The following is a 20620-nucleotide window of genomic DNA, read 5'->3' as shown; positions in this document are numbered from 1 at the left end:
CCCACTGTAGCCAAGAGCCACCAGCCCACTTAAGGGCAGGCTACCTTTGAGACTGCCCAGGCACAAATAGTGCTGGCCTGCAGGACAGCAGATTACTTGTGTCTAGAGAGAAATCTGCTATTTGCAAGTTTTTCCACCAGAACTGGAAACATTTGATCTGAGAGCCTCAGGCAAATCCCTTATCTCTGCATCTCAGCTTCCCCATCCATACAGCTTTGCAGTCTCTACAGAGAAGGCACTACAAAGAAGCAGAAAGTCACTGAACAGACTGGCAACACCAGGCCCAAACAGACAATCACCTCGCGTTTTCCAAAGATGGTTGTTTATTCATTCTCACATTGCTTCAGGAGAAGCCCTAACTGTGATAAAAGTCCAATGGTTGCCAACTGAGTATTTTCTTTAATCACATTGATATTGTTCTTAAAGCAGTCTGCCAGCTTCTGGAGTCATTTGATTATACACACATAGTACTTCAAAGCAAACAAGCACAGGATACATTTTTATTTGTTTCAGTGTTTATAAGTGGTATTTTCTTAGAATTTGGTGTGTGGAGGAAATTCACAATACTTATGTTGGGGTCTTATTTTCAAGAAAACCGAATACAAACAGAAAAACACCAGCCACCCAAAACCTTCCTAGCCCCCAGTAATTAAGTTCCCATGAAATGCACAAAACCCTCTTGCTAGATAGCCAGCTTTGTTTAGGATTTATTCCATAAATCAGCCCCATTCAGCTTAAATCAGCACAAATTAACAGAGAAGTAGAAGCCTTGCAGCAACTATTCAGACACCTGAGAAGCGACGTTCAGAAGCTGAAGCTTCATTTGCTGAGGAGAGGTTTAGGGGTTTTTTGATCAAGTATTTGAATGAAATTCAACTTGACTCATTATAAAGGCATCACGGGAGAATGGGTGGTATGCCAATGAGACACACAAGCAGAGAAGGGCATTGCTCAGTTGGAATGATCCAGCACACACTGGTATGCTGTAGTGTAGACCTGGAGAACTCAAGCATAAGACTGTCAGCACTAAAGACACTGCTGCTCCAGCTTGAACCATCAGATACCTCAGGGGCTGTACAGCTTGTCAAACAGAGAGGGCAAGATGTGCACTGAGTCATACTGTTCACTCTTCCCCTCCTTTTCACATTCTATTCATGAGTAAATCCTGAGAACAGTAAGGGAATAGCTAAACTCTAGCAAATCACCATCTCTTACTGATGTAAGGCTTTACAAAGGAAGAAAACCTATGTAGCTGCAGGACCCTTAATAGAATACACATCCCTGATATACATGAGAAAGTGGCATTCATCCACAAATTTCTTTACATTAGCCTAGTGCCAAAGACAGATTCCCAAAATTGTCTGAATCTGTAGGACTGCTCAGAAGAGCCACTGACGCAAGCAAAAAGGAAACTCCCATCCTTGAAACACCAACGTATTGAAATAAGAATAGATTGAGTCGTTTCATCTCAGAGAGAGTGAGCTAGACTTCCTTTAAGTATTTCAGAGAAATGCATATGGGCACCATTCTGGAGAGCTCACAGAAACAACTGCTCAAGGAGACAGGGAAACCAATACCAAAAAATCTTCAGGGTGCTAGCCTGAGCAATAATGCAGTTTTGAAGTGCCACCATCAAATCACTAGTATTGCTTCCTTGCTCTCTATGCTAGACACCCAAATCCAAGGGAAGTACCACAGACTCAAAAGAGGGCTCAAAGGACCGTAACAACAGTATTTTGGATGTGGAGATACTTCTTTGAAGGAAAACTGAAGACTGAATAGCAGACTTCAGAGATGAAATAAAAATGTACGATCATCACTAGGAGAGAGAAGTCATACTTCATGGTACAAGGTATTTAACTCCTGGGATAATCCCTGAAAGGTAGGAAGACAGAAGCATCATGTCTCCTTTTATAAATGGTTGGTCATAGGAACTGCTAGAATTAGGTACTTGATTGCATGGACCAAAATTCTGGCAGCTCCATGGTCAGTCTGTTTTTAAGCTTCATTTGGACAGAGCACATTTAGCCCTTGAAAATGGTGTTTTCCAGACAAATACTCAAGTTAGACGAATATTCTTTTTAAAACAGTATCACATGAACTTAAAGTCAAACAAAAATATATTAAATTCCTCATCTTTGAGGGCAAAACATGACCATAAGATCTGCAAGACAATCTCTTCCTTTCCTAACACTTATCAGTTACACACCTTAGCTGCCCAGGAGAGCATAAAAACCTGTAATATTAAAAACTGCATCCTTATAACACATCCAGTTCTCCAGAAGTAGAATATACTTGTCCTTTCTAGCATTACATTTTAGTATCCTTAAATACCACCAAATTCCTACAGTAATTGTAACAAATAGTATGTGCAATTAGCACCCTATAAAGTTCCTTTCAGTTCTGAAGCTACAAACCAACCTATGTAATAAGGTCTTGGGTTGGTTTTTTGTTTGTTTGTTTTATTGGGTATTTTGGTTTGTTTGAGATTGCTTTTTCTGTTTTGTTTTTTTATTTTGGTTTGGGTTTTTTTTGTCTGGTGGGGTTTTTGGTTGAGTCTTTTTCTATTTTCTAATCTATTTTCTATTTGCAGCTGATCAAAAGTTCAGAGAGGACATTAGGAAAAGGTTTTTCACTGAGAGAATGGTCAGTCACTGGAATAGGCTCCCCAGGGAAGTTGTCATGGCACAAATTGGTTAAGAGTTCAAGATGAATATGGGCAATGTTTGTAGTTAGTTTTTGGAAGTCCTGTGAGAAGCACAGAGTTGGAACTTGATGATCCTGACAGATTTCCAACTTGAGATATTCTCTAAGCCTCCACATCTTATTCTCCAGCACTATAAAATACCACATGCTAACAGGGGACTTAACACCCACAACTATGGGTGGGGAGAGGACCTTATTTGTGGAGAAGGCACTGTAGCTCTAGTCCCAGCTCACACAGCTAGGCTCTGCAAGCCTTTGTTTCCACTCAGATCTGTAAACCGGTATTCATTTTCAGCAGGTGACATCTGTTACCCCCTTTCTGTTCCTTGCTAGTTTTCATTGTCTACAGAGTCCCATTAGCAACAGACCACCCACTCTAGGGGAGGCTCACCTTCTGCACCGGAAGCAACTCTCCTACTTGTTAAGAGTAGTGCTGTTCAGTTGAAAAGCTGGTTTTGTGCTTTCATCCTTTCCTCCATTCTGTTCAAAGCTGGATGTCCTGAAGGTATTCAACTTTCCTCCTCTCCCTCAGGCACATGCTACCAACTCCTCCATACAATGGCAGGCCAGCTGCCTCCAAGGGCAAGGAGAATAATGTAATTTTGGATTTCACAAATTGGAAAAACAGTCTTCTCTGCTTAATAATATTTTCAAGCAAAGTGGTCATCTGGCTCCAATGCAACCACTTCTTCTCCTGCCTCCAGAGGTGCCTTAAATCAGTGTTCAACAGACTGAGTGAAGCAGTAAGTTAGCAAAAGGTGACTGAGAGAGTCATTAGCCATTGGAATGGGCTGCCCAGGGAGGTGGTAGAGTCACCGTCCCTGGAGGTGTTCAAGAGGGGATTGGACGTGGCACTTGGTACCATGGTCTAGTCACGAGGTGTTGGGTGATAGGTTGGACTTGATGATCTTTGAGGTCTCTTCCAACCTTGGTGATACTATGACACTGTGTGATACTGTGAAGTAGGTTGTTCTCAATATGAAACACTTCTCCTGAAATACAGTGAACTACTAATTCAAATACTGGATAATCAGTATGTTTATAAGATTTCAGTCCAGTACAGGCTACTTCTGCCAAAAACCTCTGTTGGTCTTCCTAACTGAGCAAGTAACACTTATAACTTTGGCACGGACCAATACAGCAAATGAAAATATATTGAAATTATGTATGTTTTCGCATATACATTGGAAGCTAAGGAATTGTTTGATGCAGTAACAGTGCTAATAAATTAGCATCAAGATACGAACAGCAGCCAGGTCAAATCCTCAAGTCACTCTGTAGGAAACCCAGATATGAGTTTGTTTTAGCTCAGAATTACACTGAGACCTCATATGGTCCTTGCTAATGAAACGAGAGGAAGCAGAAGTATCTATTCCCAGTGTAACAGCAGGGAAACCAGATTGCAAGGTTCTTCTGCTAATATGAGTTACTATAGTGTTGCGGGAGCTTTGCACTGTTGCAATAATTGCAGATTTAACAGGCTTTTTCATCCTTCTTACCTTCAAATGCTCTCTCCCTCAGAACAGCTTAGTGCTGCCATCTACTTTTTTTATCCTAACAGCGTTGATTTTTTTTTTAATGTTAAGAAAGTTCTTAGCAGACTCAATCACTACAACACTGGTTCACCTGAGTCTTTATAAGTCGATCCTCCTATTTACACTTACTCCAGCTCATCATCATAGGCAAAATTAAAAGCAAAGGAAATGAAATACAGGATCATATCCAAAGTCCTTTTAATGCTAATTTACACTTGAGCCCTCAAATATTAATAGAGAGCAAAACAAACCACAACTCCCTCAACTCCTAACCACAAAATATCTTTTACAACCCCTGCAAGTATTAACCTAGTAAACTCAGAGTTGACAAGGTGGAAAAGACATAGGTCTTATCAAATGATCAAGACAGCTCTGCAAAGCAAATTTATTTAGCTAAAAATGTTATTCACAGTTTTGGTCCTAGAGGATTAATAAAATTATTTTACAAGTAATTTATTTGCACATACAATAACACCAGTGGGGAAAAAAAGTCCTGGCTGAAGTATCTATCATCTGATTGAAGAGGCAGAAAAACATTCAAGCATTTTCATAGGAGACTGCTTCCTGCTGATCAGGCAGGAGCTAGTCTTGATTAGGTCTCCACCTTACTTTTTCACACTTTAAGGTCTAAGCAATTGTTTCCACACAATTTCCCAACCACCATTTGTTGAGGGTCTTAATCCTTCTTTGGGCAGAAGGAAGAGCTGTTCAGACCACAGCACTGCTCCCACTTTTACCTTCCCATGAATCACCAGGAATGATGGGAGGCCACAGCCCCTTCTGCCTCCCCATTAACACCACACAAGAAAAAAAACAGTGCATCCATCCTCACTCCAAGCAGACATTGTGCTCCAGAGAACTGCACTGTTAGCTGCTATCTTTGTTTCCCCTCACCCCAAACAACATCACTCTAACCTTTAGGGCTAGATTTTCAGAGAAATCAATGCCTCTAGGAGCACTTCATTTAAGGGTGGTCTGCAGGTCTGTGCTTACTTCACCCTAGCAAGAAAAAGCCTTTTGACCTGGACAGTTTGGAGAACAAGAGAAAATGTCTACATTTCATCATTACCCATTTTTGTGACATCAGCTACTATTGGCAAGCAACACACATGCTCCAAATTCTTCCCATCTTTATCCAGATGGCCACAAACACAACACAGGGGCCTAACCACAGGTCCCAGAGCTGCACTTCTGATGAGTATCCAAATCTCAACACATTCACAGCATGCCCTATTACATGCAGAAAGGGTCCTGCATAAGGAAGAGGGCTTTTTCCACTGCTCTGCTTACATGTCACAGCACAGGCTGTTCAGATCCCTGCCCAGGTCTGCAGTTTGGTCTCACATGACCCCAGGCCTCTGCTGAGGTTGCAAACAAGTCATGGGGGCTCTGGTGGAGTGAATATATTTGTCCACAGGGAACTAAGGGAATTAATCATATTATGTGTGCTGTAGCAGGCTGGTGAAGGTCACACATCTGAACTGGGGCAGTCCAACCTTCAGCACAGATGTCAACTCTATAAGGAAGCACCCTGACAAGGGCTAAGAGAATGTATTTTCCAAAGTGGAATTTTTCCCTTCCCATCTGCACATGCTTTATTTCATAAAAGAGGAGGGATGAAGAAGAAAAAAAAAACCAACAAAAACCCCCACCACCACATGCAAACAACAAAACTAAAACCAAAATACAGTTTTTAAAATAAAAATTCATTTCCTAGCTGTCATTCTTGTGTTCTGCATATCATGCCTTAGCATTAACTGCTGCCAAAAGCAAGACATCAGGTCCATCTGGCAGATGTACACTTCCCCGGCTGCCAAGTGTTTCCTTAAGATTCAGGAGCTTTGTTATTAAGTGTAATTGCAAATTCCAGCCTCTTAAATGAGTAGGGCTTCTGAACAGCAGCCTCTGCTTCAGTGTGCCCTGGAAAGGGGGGGAATACAAGCACTCTGCAAGCATCCAGTGTAGCTGCTGCACTTATTTGGTAAGGAGGCCAGTTTCCTGGTAACCAATGGCTATACCAGCTGTGGGAGAGATTTTTTTTCCCCTCCAGATTATCCCTATGTAAAATTAGAAAGTATTTAGGAAGCAGAGGGGAAACCCAACCATTCAAGCTGACATCATTACTTATTTACATATAAATACAGCAAGGAAATAAGCATATGTATTTATATATAAACAAAAAAGCTATCTGTACAATGTTTCATACGCTGCTTTTCCATCCAATTTTTACTACTTTACTCATGACTCTCCCTAAGAAATTGGTGATAAAATGCCCTCTGGTGGGCGTGACTGTGGACCTCTACAGCAACAACCACCTCCTAAAGAGTTCAGACCTTTCAATATATTCTTGGGATTACCATTTTTAATGGAAGGAGACAAAGCACATACTCGCTTACCAGAAGTGGCCGATATACCCCTGACTAGCAAGTCTATGTTTTTCTACTAAGCATCTGTAGATTGGAACAATCTAGAAATTTTTAAAAAATAAATTCCTAAAGCATTCCCCAATTCCAAAGTTATTTTAATTTTCATTTTACATTTTCCTCCTCAAAAACAATTTATAGAAACAGAAAAGGAAAGACGCAGTAAGTTTTGCTTCGCCTTAACACACCAGAATCTTTATAGACTAAAATGGAGGAAAAAAGAGGTGTAGAAGAGCAGTATTTTCATATTTCATGAATCATTTTTGTTCTGTATGAACACAAAAGGACACCCTAACTGTACTGATGAAAAAATACCCTTCGTCCCCAAGGAGTTTATTGCCTAAATGAGAGAGGCAAGGATGGGGGGGGGGGGGGGGAATCAAAAATAAAATGAAGTTAACATGATATATTTCAGTCCTAAAATGCTCAATGACTGTAGGTGGTACTTTAATCTGAAACAAGATCAGTATGAAAAAGAAGAAAACTGAAGGTTTAAGATAAAATGACAGAAGAGGTAATTCAGCAAGTTGAAAGCAGAGTGCACCTGCCGCTTTTTAGAGAACGTGTGCAAACTGGACTCTGACAACACAGTCCAACCAGAAAAGGAGAATCATCAAGGCAGATTGAGCAATGCAAGCCTGACTCCAACACAGCCAGAAGAAGATTCAGAGTAACAGCTTAATAAAGATAGGCAGAATATAACAGTCACACCACATGAAGGAAAATGGAAGAACTTCACTGCTTTTCCAAACTCCTTAGGAATCATTTGCACTTCCATTACATACAGGATGTGGCATGTTTTCTGTTCATCTGGATGGTTAGAAATTTCTTTCCAGCTTCCACAGTACAATTTGCAGTTGCTTGGCACTAAGGATATTTGCAAGTTTGATTAATACACAGAATGTGAAGCAGTTCTGTCTTTTTAAAGATGTTTCTGGCCAACAAAACTGCCCACAAAGGTGTTTTAGGATATAAACAATGGTGTGATTGAGCATTCACCCTCTTCTTTTCTTTTCTCAAAGAAAAACAAACCTGTTAAAACCCCTTCCTTTCTTTCAAATCTGTCCTTTTATAAGTAACACACCCCTACTCTATATGGAGCTTCGTCCCTCTCTAGTGGCAGCCAGGTCACATACCAATTGGCAAGTCTGCTTCGGGCTTGGCTAACAGCTGGCTTTTAGCTGAAAGACCAGCTAAAAGAAACTTTTCGTTTAAGATTCAAAGATTCCTCATTTATTCCGCTTTGCCAACAGCTCACCCTGAGATTCAGAATTACATTTACAATTTGCTCTGAAGACTGTGGCCAAGGGCTTCACAGAGCAATGCTGTCACTTGCTGTTGAACTGTGAAAGCTCTATCACTACTTCACAATCATCATTCTTGCAGGCATATCCAGGCCTTACATTGATTGCATCTACAGTAAATCATTTCTCTTATTAGACACAGCAAGCAAAGATTAAATAGTGTATTTGTGCATGTAGTATGTATACACACATTGCCCATGCTCCTAAATTCTTGCCTAAAAATAGATTATCTGTGTAAGATTAGTACTGACATTTCTTGGATCTTACCCTGACAGTCTTTTCTCAAAAGCAGCTTTGCTTTTAGAGTAGTGCTTACATGTGTTAGTTACACTATTTCCCCCTCCACCCTCCTGCCCCCTTACAACAAATATTTTATCTACTTATGATAAAAGACAAATTTATGCTACTATGCCTGACAAGTACAGAGAAAGCAAAACCAAACAAACACACACCACCAAAACAATACACAAACCACCACCACACACAAAGAACCTGCCCACTTTCCTTGATGGTATCTTGATGTTGAAACATTTGAAAGATACCAAAACCTTTCCAATCAATAAAATGACTCAAGGCTGGACAGTTTGATTTCAAATTCATAATCCTAATATATAAAAACAAGGGGGTTGTATTTTTGGGTTGAGGTCACAGCTATTCTCTTAAGCAAACTCAGAAATAGTTATTGCAAAAATTGAGAGGCGACAGGACTACTCAAAATTAAGAGCTGATATGTTCCAATTTTACAAGACAATATTATATTTAGACAGGAGAATACATATAATCTGCTGTTATATGCCATGTCATTTTAGTAGTACCTTGAGGAAATGTGAGCCTGTCCACATTTTCCTAAAGATGAGTAACTGCATGATAAACAGCAGAGCCTGAGAACAGGAGGAAGCAAATGGTCAACTAGGACTTCCACTCAGGTTACATGTAGTAGAACTCTTAACCAGTCCACTGGCTTCTCCAGAGAAAAATACAGAAGTACCTAATGCCCTGATTAAACATCACCTCAAGCAGTAGCTGACGGGGCTCAAGCTGCACCTGCATTTCCATCATAAATTAACATTTAAACTTCTGAACCTGACTTAACTAGGTGTCATTCCTGCTCTCCAGCCCAGATCACCTTACCTCTGCTATCAGAGGACTGCAGCTGCATGAACTTGTCTCAATAAAGAAGTCAGCACAGCACAGGGATTTTGGGGATGGATTTGTTTGTGTTGGGTTTTTTGTTTTACTCATATTATTCTTGAAATGCAATACTTCAATAACTTAGAGAAATATTGTGGTTGCAACAGTTAAGAACAGTTTTTAGAGGGCTTGAAGGATGCTGCTGTGAACTGTTCAAGTGTGATATTGAAACAGTGAGTTTAAGGAAAACTTGCTGCAATTTATCTTTTAGCTAGAGCAATCCCTCCTCACACACACAAATAGGCTTTCAAAATTTCTATCTCAGACAGACAAACAAACCAAAATAAGGAGTATTATGGCAGCAAGTGAACCACAATTCTCTTCATCTTTGGCTGCATTTCTGTATCCAAGTACCACTTTTAAAGTCAGTCCTGTATTTTAGAGACTTCAAGCAAGCCTTTGTTTCCTTAATTCCTACACCATTCCTATGCTGTATTTTTTCCTCCTATAAATAACACCTCAAATATGGCCCACAACTTTCCACTGCCATTTAGTTCAGAGAGATGAGGTGGTGATGTTGTAGAACTAGAACTGCCCAGAAGTTTAATCATGAAATTACACACTTCTCTTCCAAAAAGAAAAACACAACAGGAAATAGGCTTTACTTTAGGGATTTGATAATCTTGAAAAAACCAAGCAGAAGGTTTTATCTAAGGTTTTCAGAGTACCAACTTCATTTAACTCTGCAGATTTGGGCCAAGGACAAATTTGGCCCATTTTATGCAATACAGAACTGAAAGAGGAAAGAGGAGAATGAGTACTGAAGCATCAGGAGGACCACACAAACCAGGCACCAGAAAACATGCCCACTCTTCAACCAGTCACCCCCCTCTTTTGGAGTTGCTGTAATCTCCTGAGATTTGCAGACTCTTTCTTTGACCTTAAAACCTTCACACTGAATCGCACAAGTGATTTGTTCCTCAGGGTACAGAAGCACCACACAACATCAGATGCATACTGGAATATGTCAGCTCCACAGGTGTTCACTAGATCAGTATTTAATCCACAGTTCAGCAGCTCTTCTGACAATTCACACACTGGGACAAACCAAGAGGATCCCCAGAAGGTTCCACACAGCCACATCCCACTCTCTTCCATACCACAGGCAGCTTTTAATCAAATTGCATTATATTTTTTTCACATCCCTAAGGCTCAGAAAGCAAGAGGGTGGGTTTTAGTTTCAGACTTGTACAAGGACTGTAAGGAACAAAATGTTCGTATGGACAGCCAAAGCCTCATGACTTCTGAATTTGAGATTAGGCATTCAATCTAGCCTACCGAAAATCCAGGCTAGTATCAGCATAAATGAGAACAGTTAACTCAAAGGATCAAATCCAGCTTTCATTTGTGCCTATGCACCATTGATTTCTGTTAACTACATGTGTGTAACCAAGAGCAACATTTGATCTGAAGCCTAGTACCTTGATGTCCAGCTATTGTAAAAACAGAAGAAAAAAGCTAGCTACAAACATTTGAGTGATGTTGCCTGCAAGCAGGGCACTGCAGAGAGCTGCAACAGCGATTCATATTGACAGAATTAAGATGGGACATGGCAAACCTCACTATTAGAAGTAATTGCACAAATATTTGGAGTACTCTTAAAAAAAAAAAAAGCATGGCAGAAAGGCAACACAAAGCCCCAGATGAAGAAACAAGCTACTACATGCAAATACATGCAAGCTTCTCCCAAGTTAATTCTCCTCTTAATGGAATATTGATTGGTATGCTCAATGTTTAGAGATGTGAAATAATGTGAAGGAGAGAAGGAAGGGAAGATACACTTGAAACAGCAAGTTTTGTTGAAATTATATACCTTCTTCATGTGATCAGCAAAAAAGACCATTAAAAGGGCGGTGCAGTATATTTAGAATTTTATGTTACACTTTATTAGCAAATCTGTCACAGATGACCTGGAAGCATTAACTGTGCATTTGTTTCGCTCAAGGAAGAAAGTACAGCGTGTTTCATAAGCTCTCACCATACAATATCTTCACTGTATCTCATATTTCTCTACTCAAAATGGGATAGACTGCAAAGCATCCATGGTAGCATTGAGGCTTTTCAGATATAACCTATCAAATTGTTTGTAAAATAATGGTTCTGGAGGGAACCCATTGTCTGACAAGAAAAGCAGAGTTACACTTTTCAACAGTTATGACAACAAACATCTGGATAAGCTTTGTTGCATCTGCTATCTCCAAGTGAGAAGGAAGGATAAGGAAGAAAAGTTGCATATTTGAAGCAGTTACTTATATCAGTCTTCCATTACTTCTTGAGAACCTTTAACCAATGTCATCTAATCAAGCAGCCACTTATTCCTACTTTCCAGAAATCTGTACCTATTCCAGGGACTGCTAACACCTGTACAATTTTTGAGAGCAGGGCTTTTTCTATCTTTTCCCTTCTGACATATTCCCTCATAACTTCCAACATGGTTTACCTAAACAAGCCCCTCAAAAGAGGGCAGAAGGGGGAAAACATTACCAAATCAGAAGAACCAACTTCCACTATCAGAGTTCCTAGCCTTGATACTCTAAGCAACAACAGGATCATGCTCAAGAGCTTTGCTGATCCATCCTGCTACCAATATGTTAAGGAAATAGTTAAGAATGTAGGCACTACGAAGGACCTGTTTCACTGTATATAAGCTGGTAAAGCTGAATTACTTTATATGCTACATAAACATGTAGTTTTATGTTCTGTCCCCCACTCCAAAGAAATTTCATACAGAATTAGCAACTTCTCCCCACCCTTCCCAAACTTTATGGAGGGATAAGAAATAAGGTCAGAAAAATATTGCTTGAGTTTAGTTATTCTGTAGCATTTCATACAGCTTCAAAATCTTTTTCCAGACATTTATATACCCAACAATACTTTGCAATATGAAGTGTTCCAATTTGGCTTTGTTCCACTCTTGGCAAGCAAGAGACAATAAAAATCAAGAGAAAGTTAAAAATGAAGTTTTTGAAGTACACAATATGTTGGGAATCATTCAGTGAATTCAGGTGTTCAACAAGCTACAAGTCAACCTTCACTTCAACGTTACTCTATCTCATCATGAACTTTTTCCCCTCTCCTCATCTGGAGTGTATCTGTGGCTAGAAAAACTAATGGCATTTAAATTCTTCATCCTCCAATTCAGGAAAACAGTACGTATACACCTCAGACTGAGAAGAGAAACTTCTTTTAATAGTTACAGCACAGTGCAAGCTGCAAATCCACCAACACTGCCTCTGCAGACAAAACCCAAAATCCTACAACAAGGTCTGACAAAGAGTATCTCAGAGCAGAATTATCTGATTTAAATATTAATTGCTCATCAGCATGGACTTTAAGAAGTGTCAGAAGCAAAATCTCTTAAATCACACATTAAATCCAGGATTTCTACTGTCTGCATTGTCATGCAGATCATGTTTTTGGGGTGGGTGTTCTTTCCTTTGGAGTTTTTTGTTGACTGGAGTTTTCTTGTTGTTATTGGTTTGGATATGGCCTTTTTTTGTTTGCTGTGGGTTTTGGGGTGGGTTAGTTTGTTTGTTTGTAAACAGCAACAAAAACCAGTGAAAACTGGTAAGGAGTCTCAAGGATTAAAACTATCAAGAAGCGTATGAGCAAAGCACAGCTCAAAAAATTAAGCATGTCTAGAGTTTATGAGGCCTGCTACAGGACGCCACTATTGCCTCCACATGAAGGGCCAGGAGAAGGAGCCAGGGAATTCCAGGCCTGATCCCAGTGCAAAGCAAGACTATTGAACAGGTCATCTTGAGTGCAATCACACAGCACTTACAGGATGGCCAAGGGATCAGGCCCAGCCAGCACAGATTTAGGAAGGGCAAATCCTGCCTCACCAGCCTGATCTCCTTCTATGACCAGGTGACCCACCTGGTAGATGTGGGGAAGGCTGTGGATGTAGTCTGCCTGGACTTCAGCAAGGCCTTTGACACCATCCCCCACAGCAAACTCCTGGCCAAGCTGTCAGCCCATGGCTTGGACAGCAGAACTCTGAGCTGGGTCAAGAACTGGATGGTGGACTGGGCCCAGAGAGTGGTGGTAAATGGCACCACATCCAGCTGGCAGCCAGTCACTTGTAGTGTCCGCCAGGGATCACTGTTGGGGCAGATCCTGTTCAATATCTTTACTCATGATCTGGATGAGGAGATTGAGTTCATCCTCAGTAAGTGTGCAGATGACACCAAGCTGTGGGCAGGTGTTGATCTGTTAGAGGGTAGGAGAGCTCTGCAGAGGGACCTTGACAGGCTGGATAGATGGGCAGAGTCCAAGGGCATGAGATTTAACACATCCAAGTGCCGAGTTCTGCACATTGGCCACAACAACCCCATGCAGTGCTACAGGCTGGGGTCAGAGTGGGTGGAGAGCGGCCAGGCAGAGAGGGACCTGGGGGTACTGGTCAATGGTAGGCTGAACATGAGCCTGCAGTGTGCCCAGGCAGCCAGGAGGACCAATGGCATCCTGGCCTGCATCAGGAACAGTGTGGCCAGCAGGAGCAGGGAGGTCATTGTGCCCCTGTACACTGCACTGGTTAGGCCACACCTTGAGTACTATGTCCAGTTCTGGGCCCCTCAAAGAAGATGTTGAGTTGCTTGAAAGTGTCCAGAGAAAGGCAATGAGGCTGGGGAGAGGCCTTGAGCACAAGTCCTATGAGGAGTATCTAAGGGAGCTCTCTTCCTGGAGAGGAAGAGGCTCAAGGGAGACCTTATTGCTCTTTACAACTACCTGAAGGATGCTTGTAGCCAGAAGGGGATTGGTCTCTTCTCCAAGGCAACCTGTGACAGAACATGAGGACATAGTCTCAAACTGCCCCAGGGGAGGTTTAGGAAGAAGTTCTCCACAGAAAGAGTCATTGGAGTGGGCTGCCCAGGGAGGCGGTGGAGTCACCATCACTGGAAGTGTTTAAAAAGAGACTGGATGAGGCACTTAGTACCATGGTTTAATTGATTAGATGGTGTTGGGTGATAGGTTGGACTTGATGATCTCAAAGGTCTTTTCCAACCTGGTTAATTCTGTATTCTGCCTCAGGTTGTGAAGAGTTTCTCATACAGAGATCTGTCTCAGCTATACCAGCAGTCCCCAGAACAGTCCTAGTGCACGCTCACTTCAGTTTTTCATTAACAACACTGCAAAGGAATGGTAGCAGTGGCAGTTTTTTCTTGCAAACTGCTGCACTGGATGAGTTCCAAAACGTGTTCCTACAAATTCTCCACCAAACTGTGTATTACCTCAATTTATGTAGAGTTTAGTCTGTACATTCATGTCTTCCAGAAAGCCAGACCAAACCTGAACAGAAGTCCTAGAACTTTGTATCATGTCATGTACTATATTGTAATAGATGGCAAGGAATTAAAAAAAAAAAAAACAAACCACCACCACAAAACACTACAAAAGGAATGCAGAAATCAATTTAAAGTAAGTCACTCTCTGTAGTTTAAAGAGCCTGCTTCAGTGAATCAGCATTACTAGTGCAAGCCTGCACTATAAATTAACTGAATTTTACGACAAGAAAAAAGTGGTTTTCAGATGTTAATGTCATTTAGGGCAAAAATCCAAATCAAGGATGTTTGAAAACCTAGACCTAAGCATCACAGATTAAAAAAGCAGCAAATATAAACCAAGTAGAATGGTCCCACCTTCCAGATATTTTAATTCACAACATGAAGTTATTTATGTAAGGGTGTGACTAGGAATTCAGTTACTGTCATTTACCAGCTGGTCAAGACCACACAGAGGTAACGGGCTGCATAACAGCACCAGGAAGGTTTCTTGGGCACCTCTCATATAAGGTCTGTTCAGTTCTGGTTTAACCAGAACAGGTATACAGCACATTCACATCCTGTGAAGTGCCTCAACTTTCATGGGAACGCCTTTCTGTCAAATTTTCAAGAGATTTCTAATCTATTTGCTTTTAATTTCTTTCTTCACAGCTGAGGAAGAGTTCGTCTAGTAACAATGTAAAAGTAAGTGACATAAACATGTCAAAGCTGTTTACATTTCATATAGCCTTGCACTTGGAGTTGCTTTTGGCAGGTTACTTCTTGAGAAGACAAGTCTTCAGCCATTGCATAGGAGCTCCATCTTCCTAAAAGTGACTTTATAGAAAAGGGTTAACTGCATAGAGGGATGCTAAAAACCCATCCTCACACTGGGTAAAGCTAACACAAAACTGGAAGGGAAAATTACAGAAAGATGTGAGCAAGGGTTAATATAAAGATTCCAGGTACCAACAAGTATATTCAAAGCAATGTTACTAACTTCATAAGGTTATAAGCTTTAGGATATAAGTATTTATACAGTATTTCCTCTGTGGAGAAATGAGTACATCAAGTGATTAGATACACAAATACATTACAGAATCTGATACTATATCATATTTAAGGTTATTGAATTGGCACCCTGCAAGGCCAAGTAGTGCAAAATGGAAGATCTGGATGAAAAAAGCAAGCAGAAAGACCAAAGAAGTCCCTAACCCATGCTGATATTTTAGCTGGCTGAAAGCCTCAACTACAGCACAAAGAATTAATGATCTGAAAACAATGCAGACCTCCGTGCTGCACAATAAAGTTGATGCTCTGCAAAGAGATCAGCTTCAGGATCAGGCCTTGTGGTGTTTAAGCTCCCTGGGTCTATAGTCTATGGCAGCAATTCCAAATGCATTGGTGTGGTGGACAAGCTACTGCAAGAATCAGGGTAGCTATGCTCGGTCTAAAGTGAAAGAAAGGATGCTAAAAAAAAAAAAAAAAACAAACCCCCCAAAAAAACCTGACCAAAATATTAAAGATACTCCAAAAGCTTAAGAGGGCATCAAAAAAACTCCAGATCAGTTTTAAGATTAAAAAAAAAGAAGTAAATCTAACAATATAATAGAACCAACAAGGGTTAAACAAGACAACACAGATTGAGAATTTAACTCTTCATTTGCAGATACAAGGATACTTTTCCCCACTTAAAGCTGTGTATGAATTTCCACCATAGCCTACAAAGGTGTCTACACAGAGAAGAATCAAAGGGAAAAAAAATTTGCTGTATATTAATTTATTCCCCTCCCCCCTGATCCCTCCTTGATTTTTTTCTACTGTCCTTCAGAAGCACTTGGTCCACTGGTTTCCAGAACTAAATTAAAAGGTCAGGATAACAAGTAGGCATGGACAAGACTGAATTGCAGATGAGCATGGAGAAGCAGAGAAACAGCAGTGGGACAAGCGCCAACAGCTGCAAATAGTTAAGGCGCTGATTCTGGTGGTTGTTAGCACAGTGCCGAACTGGAGTGACTCCAGGGGAAACAACCTGGGAGAAGAAAGCAGTATCACTGGTGAGATGAGTGCAGCAAACCTGGCGATAACGAATTTTGCTCACAAACAGGCACTAAAAGTGATAACACCAGATATGGTGCACAATAAATGCCAAAAATTATGCCTAATTTCTAGAGCTGTGTCTTCCCCTCCCTTCATTGAGAGGATTTCCAGTCAACATAGAGACTATTACACTTTTTGTTATTGTTTGAAGAGGAAGAGCAGCAACCCTGGCAGCATGCTAATCTAGAAGAGACAAACCAGAGGTGGTTACTTTCTTCCCTCAAGATTTCTGCTTCGAAAAAAAACCGGATGAATAAGAAAGGGTTTGCTCCTTCACACCATCACTTTGTTTCGTTTCAGCAAGACTTTGACAAAATCTAATTCACTGTGCCATGTATCTAATATATTGGGTACTTGAAGTATGACCATCACTCATTAGAAATGTAATTAAAAAGTGACAAAACTAGATTCCCCCTCCCCAGCATGCAGATGAAAACCAGTAACCCTGCCTCTATTTGTAACCATGACAACTATAGAATATTTTATTTCAGTAATATAATTCACACTGAACATTTGCTCATAGGTTTTGTTGTTAAGGGAAAGGTTGGCACATTGTATGCATTTCATAAATTACCAGAGACAACAAGCACAGGAAAGTCAGGCAGTTTGAGACACAGAGCCCCGTATGTATTTCTGAGTTCATTTAAGATCCCTTACAGGAAGCTAAACAAACATGAACAAAAATTCATCCAGATTAAGTGTTACTGGTCATTGCTTGCAAGACAACTACTTGGCATGACTGGATGTTTTTATGATTTATTTAAAAGTTGAAAAATACTCTCCTGTTTGAGGATAGGTAGTAACTCATACACTGAACTTCAATATTCAATTAAAATACTATTGGCATTACTCAGATTCTATTAGGAAATACCAAAATAGATGTTATGGAAAAAGCTATCAATATAAAATGCAGCAATGAAGGATTTAGTTTACATATGCTGGCTAAGTTGTAGTCTGGATGGCTCACTAAATTTGCATATCTCCCATATTTTATCTTGAAGACACCTTCCATAAACACACACAATAAGAATAGGTTGTAAAAACAAAACTATCCTGTACATTGTTCAGAGAAGATTGAACAACCTCCTGAGCATACCTAAAGCTTGATGCAGATAAATGTCAGTGTAAAATATGACTATACTTTACTTTCCTCCACATTGGGAAACAAAAATAAAGCCATTAGCAGTTTAAAACAGAACACAAGAAAAAGAAAAGGTATACTGTTGTTTTCTTTTAGAAACAAAATATAGTTAAAAAAAAAAATAAAGCTTGCTGGAACACTATTCCTTCTCTCACACAGATCATCATATCTATCAAGTAGGATTTAAAGTTTCAGCAGATTCCTAATTATAAGAGGCAGTAATACTGTTATCTGCAGTCACCTTAAAGCTACAGTAGTTTGGTCTTTAAGGATCTCAAAACTGACCTCAAAAGGAGAGGCTGACAAATGTTTAAATCAGTGCAAAAGACTCACAAGTGCCAACATGCACACTTGCTCAGTTGTTTTGAGGAATATCAGGAAAAGGAAAGTTTCTTCATTTATCAGAAATACCCTGTTACAAGAAATAAGCCTGCCGCAAACATGCACATCTTTCTCCTTCACTGACAGGAAAGTGACTAAGTCTCCCTTAATCAAGCTGCAAGAATACTGTATTTTCTAAACAATTTTCACGTAAAATAAACAAAAGACAAGCAGCCAACTGCATGGCTAGCAGTCCCTATTTTCTTGCCATGGTGGGGAGATAAATACATCTCCAGTGTTCTAGGAATATTTTCAATTTAGTATATGATGCCAGAGGGGAAAATGACACTACGAGCACACACTATTTATGAAGTGTATGAGGAAAAACACCACTATCCCCAGAACTCCCTTCCTCCAGACCTTTCTCCCCCTCCGGGGAGGCAAAGAGACCTGGAGTAAAAAATCCCGAGGACCACAGACCTACATGCTTGCACTACAAGGATAGCTAGTCACAGCCACTCAATGTCAAAAAAAAAAAAAAAAAGAGAGAGAGAGAGAAAAGAGAAAAGAAGCATTTCCTTCCTATGGTAAGCGAGACCTTCTTAAAACAGGTACCCAAGGGATGCACCTCTGTGCTCCTAAACGGCACAGGCAGCAGTTCGGCTCGAGGATAAGTTAAAAGAAAACAACACACATGCGAGAAAAAGCATCAACAGAAAACCCCAGCAGCAGCCAAACAAAACATCACAGCGGCGAAGAATGTCACCCGGCGTGGCAGGGCACGGCGTGGGAAAGCGTACAAAGCGCGTTTTAATATCTGTATGTATTGAAGCGGTATTGTGCCGAGAAGTTCCTCGTACACATCACGCGTGGGGAGGGAGAGAAAAAGGAGGAAGCAATGAAGATGTATTGCGGGCACAGGGAGACGACGGGGCTGACGGAGGCATTTGGGAAGAAGGCTGCCCGCCGGGGTGCGCGGCGAGCCATTCCCCAGCAGTTTCGAGGGAGGCTGCGGTTGCGGGACGAGGCTGGGAAGGGAGGATCCGCCGGGACAGCGGCCGCCGGGAAGGATGGGGATCCACGGGGACACGGCCGACCCCCGGGGAGGGGTGCGGGTGGATTGCACGGCCGACTCCGCTCCCCGCCGCGGCGCGGGCAAGCGCCTGAAGTTCTGGGTGCGCGGCGGGGGTGGGGATCCCCACGCAGACACAATGAGGGAAAAAAAAAACCAACTGGGAAATAAAAAAGAAAATCCTCACAATAGCATGATTATCCCCCGCCGGCTCCCCGCACAGCACCCCCCAGGCAGCAGGAGGCACGCAGGAAGTTTTTAATGCGGACAGCAAGCGCAGGCGCAGGGCAGCCGCCAGCCCGGCGATGCCCGGCACGACTAGCGGCGGCGGGGAGCTCCGCGGGCGCGCAGCCGCCGCGCCGCTTACCTCCCTCCGCGGGGGCGCAGGCGGCCCTGGGCCGGCAGCGCGGGTGTGCGGCCGCGTCCTCAGGCGGCGTGAGGATGCGCGGCGGCGGGAGGCGGCGACTTGTGCATCGCAGCCCCCGCCGCTAACGCAGAGCCCCGCGCGGCTGCGGGCACCGGGAGCCGCGCTGAAGGCCGGGCAGGGGGGCGCAGCGCAGCGGCGGAGGCTGCTGCGAAGCCACAACCATGCTCCCGTCTGGCTGCCTTCCCCTCACCTACTGCCCGCTTTAGCCAGGGAGGGAGGCGGCCTGGGCGCCGGGGCGAGGGGCGGGCCGGGCCAATCACGGCGGCGGCGGGAGGTGGTGGAGCTCGGCCCGCCCCGCCTCGTTCGCCGCGCCGCCACGCCCCGCGGCCGCCCCCGCGGGAGGCTGCAAGGGCCCCGCCACCGGTGCCCGGGCCCCGAAGGGAGCGCCCGGTGGAGGTTTGGCACCGCCGTGGAGTGGTCCCCGCCGCGTGGGCAGGTGCTGGCGCGGAGCTTCCGCCGTGCGTCCCCGGAACGCAGAGATGTGAGCTTAGCGCTCCCCCTCGGTACGCGGCAAGGGCGCGCAGAGGGACAGCGCGTTTCCGAAAAGGTCATCGCGCTCCCAGCTGTCTTCCGAAGTAGCGTGTAGTTGAAAAGAAATATTACCCTGCTTTATTAAATCATCTCTCTCGGGGGGCGTGATCCAAAGCCTCTGGAAGTCCACTAGAGTGTTTGAATACGTTGGTACGATTACCTCCCGACACCGCTCTTATTTTAGTCTCTCATATTTTTTTTTTTCCTTTTTTTTTTTTAAATACCCGTCGTGCTTGGGGTCACTACAGATTTTACGCACGGAAATCTGCATCTGTCTCTCTGTTCTGTATAATCTTTTATCTGTGCGTGCTGCTTTGTAGAGATCTGTCTGATGTGCATACAAGCAGCATATGCTGTAGTTTTAAACATAGAACACTTTGTCTTTTGTATTTCCTGTAAGCATAAAAATAAGCGTAATCAAATTCTTTTCTCCTTACTTTGCCAGTTAAAAATGCATCGTGGGGAAATAGATGCTGTAACGTGTTGGAAGTGAGGCAGTTTTGCCAAATGACAGCTGAGCAAAGCAAAGGGACGGGAGGGAAGCGCGCAGCCCGCAGAAAGAGGCAAATGCCTGTTTTTATTGCAGAAGGGACACAAGCTGCCTG

General features: G+C 42.4%; 1 protein-coding gene across 2 annotated transcripts in view; it reads right to left on the bottom strand.

Annotated features, from left to right (window-relative positions):
* Window positions 1-19664, bottom strand: part of KLHL29 (kelch like family member 29) — a 413696-nt gene extending 394032 nt beyond the window's left edge. For both annotated transcript variants that reach the window (XM_054179897.1, XM_054179898.1), the window contains exon 1: window positions 19425-19664. The gene's annotated coding sequence lies outside the window, so the exon portion shown is untranslated. The remainder of the gene's footprint in view (window positions 1-19424) is intronic.
* Window positions 19665-20620: the final 956 nt, after the last annotated feature.

This window comes from Dryobates pubescens, chromosome 3, assembly GCF_014839835.1.
Source record: "Dryobates pubescens isolate bDryPub1 chromosome 3, bDryPub1.pri, whole genome shotgun sequence".
NCBI lineage: Eukaryota > Metazoa > Chordata > Aves > Piciformes > Picidae > Dryobates > Dryobates pubescens.
The sequence above is the reverse complement of the archived record's forward strand: the minus strand, read 5'-3'. Positions and strand labels throughout refer to the sequence as shown.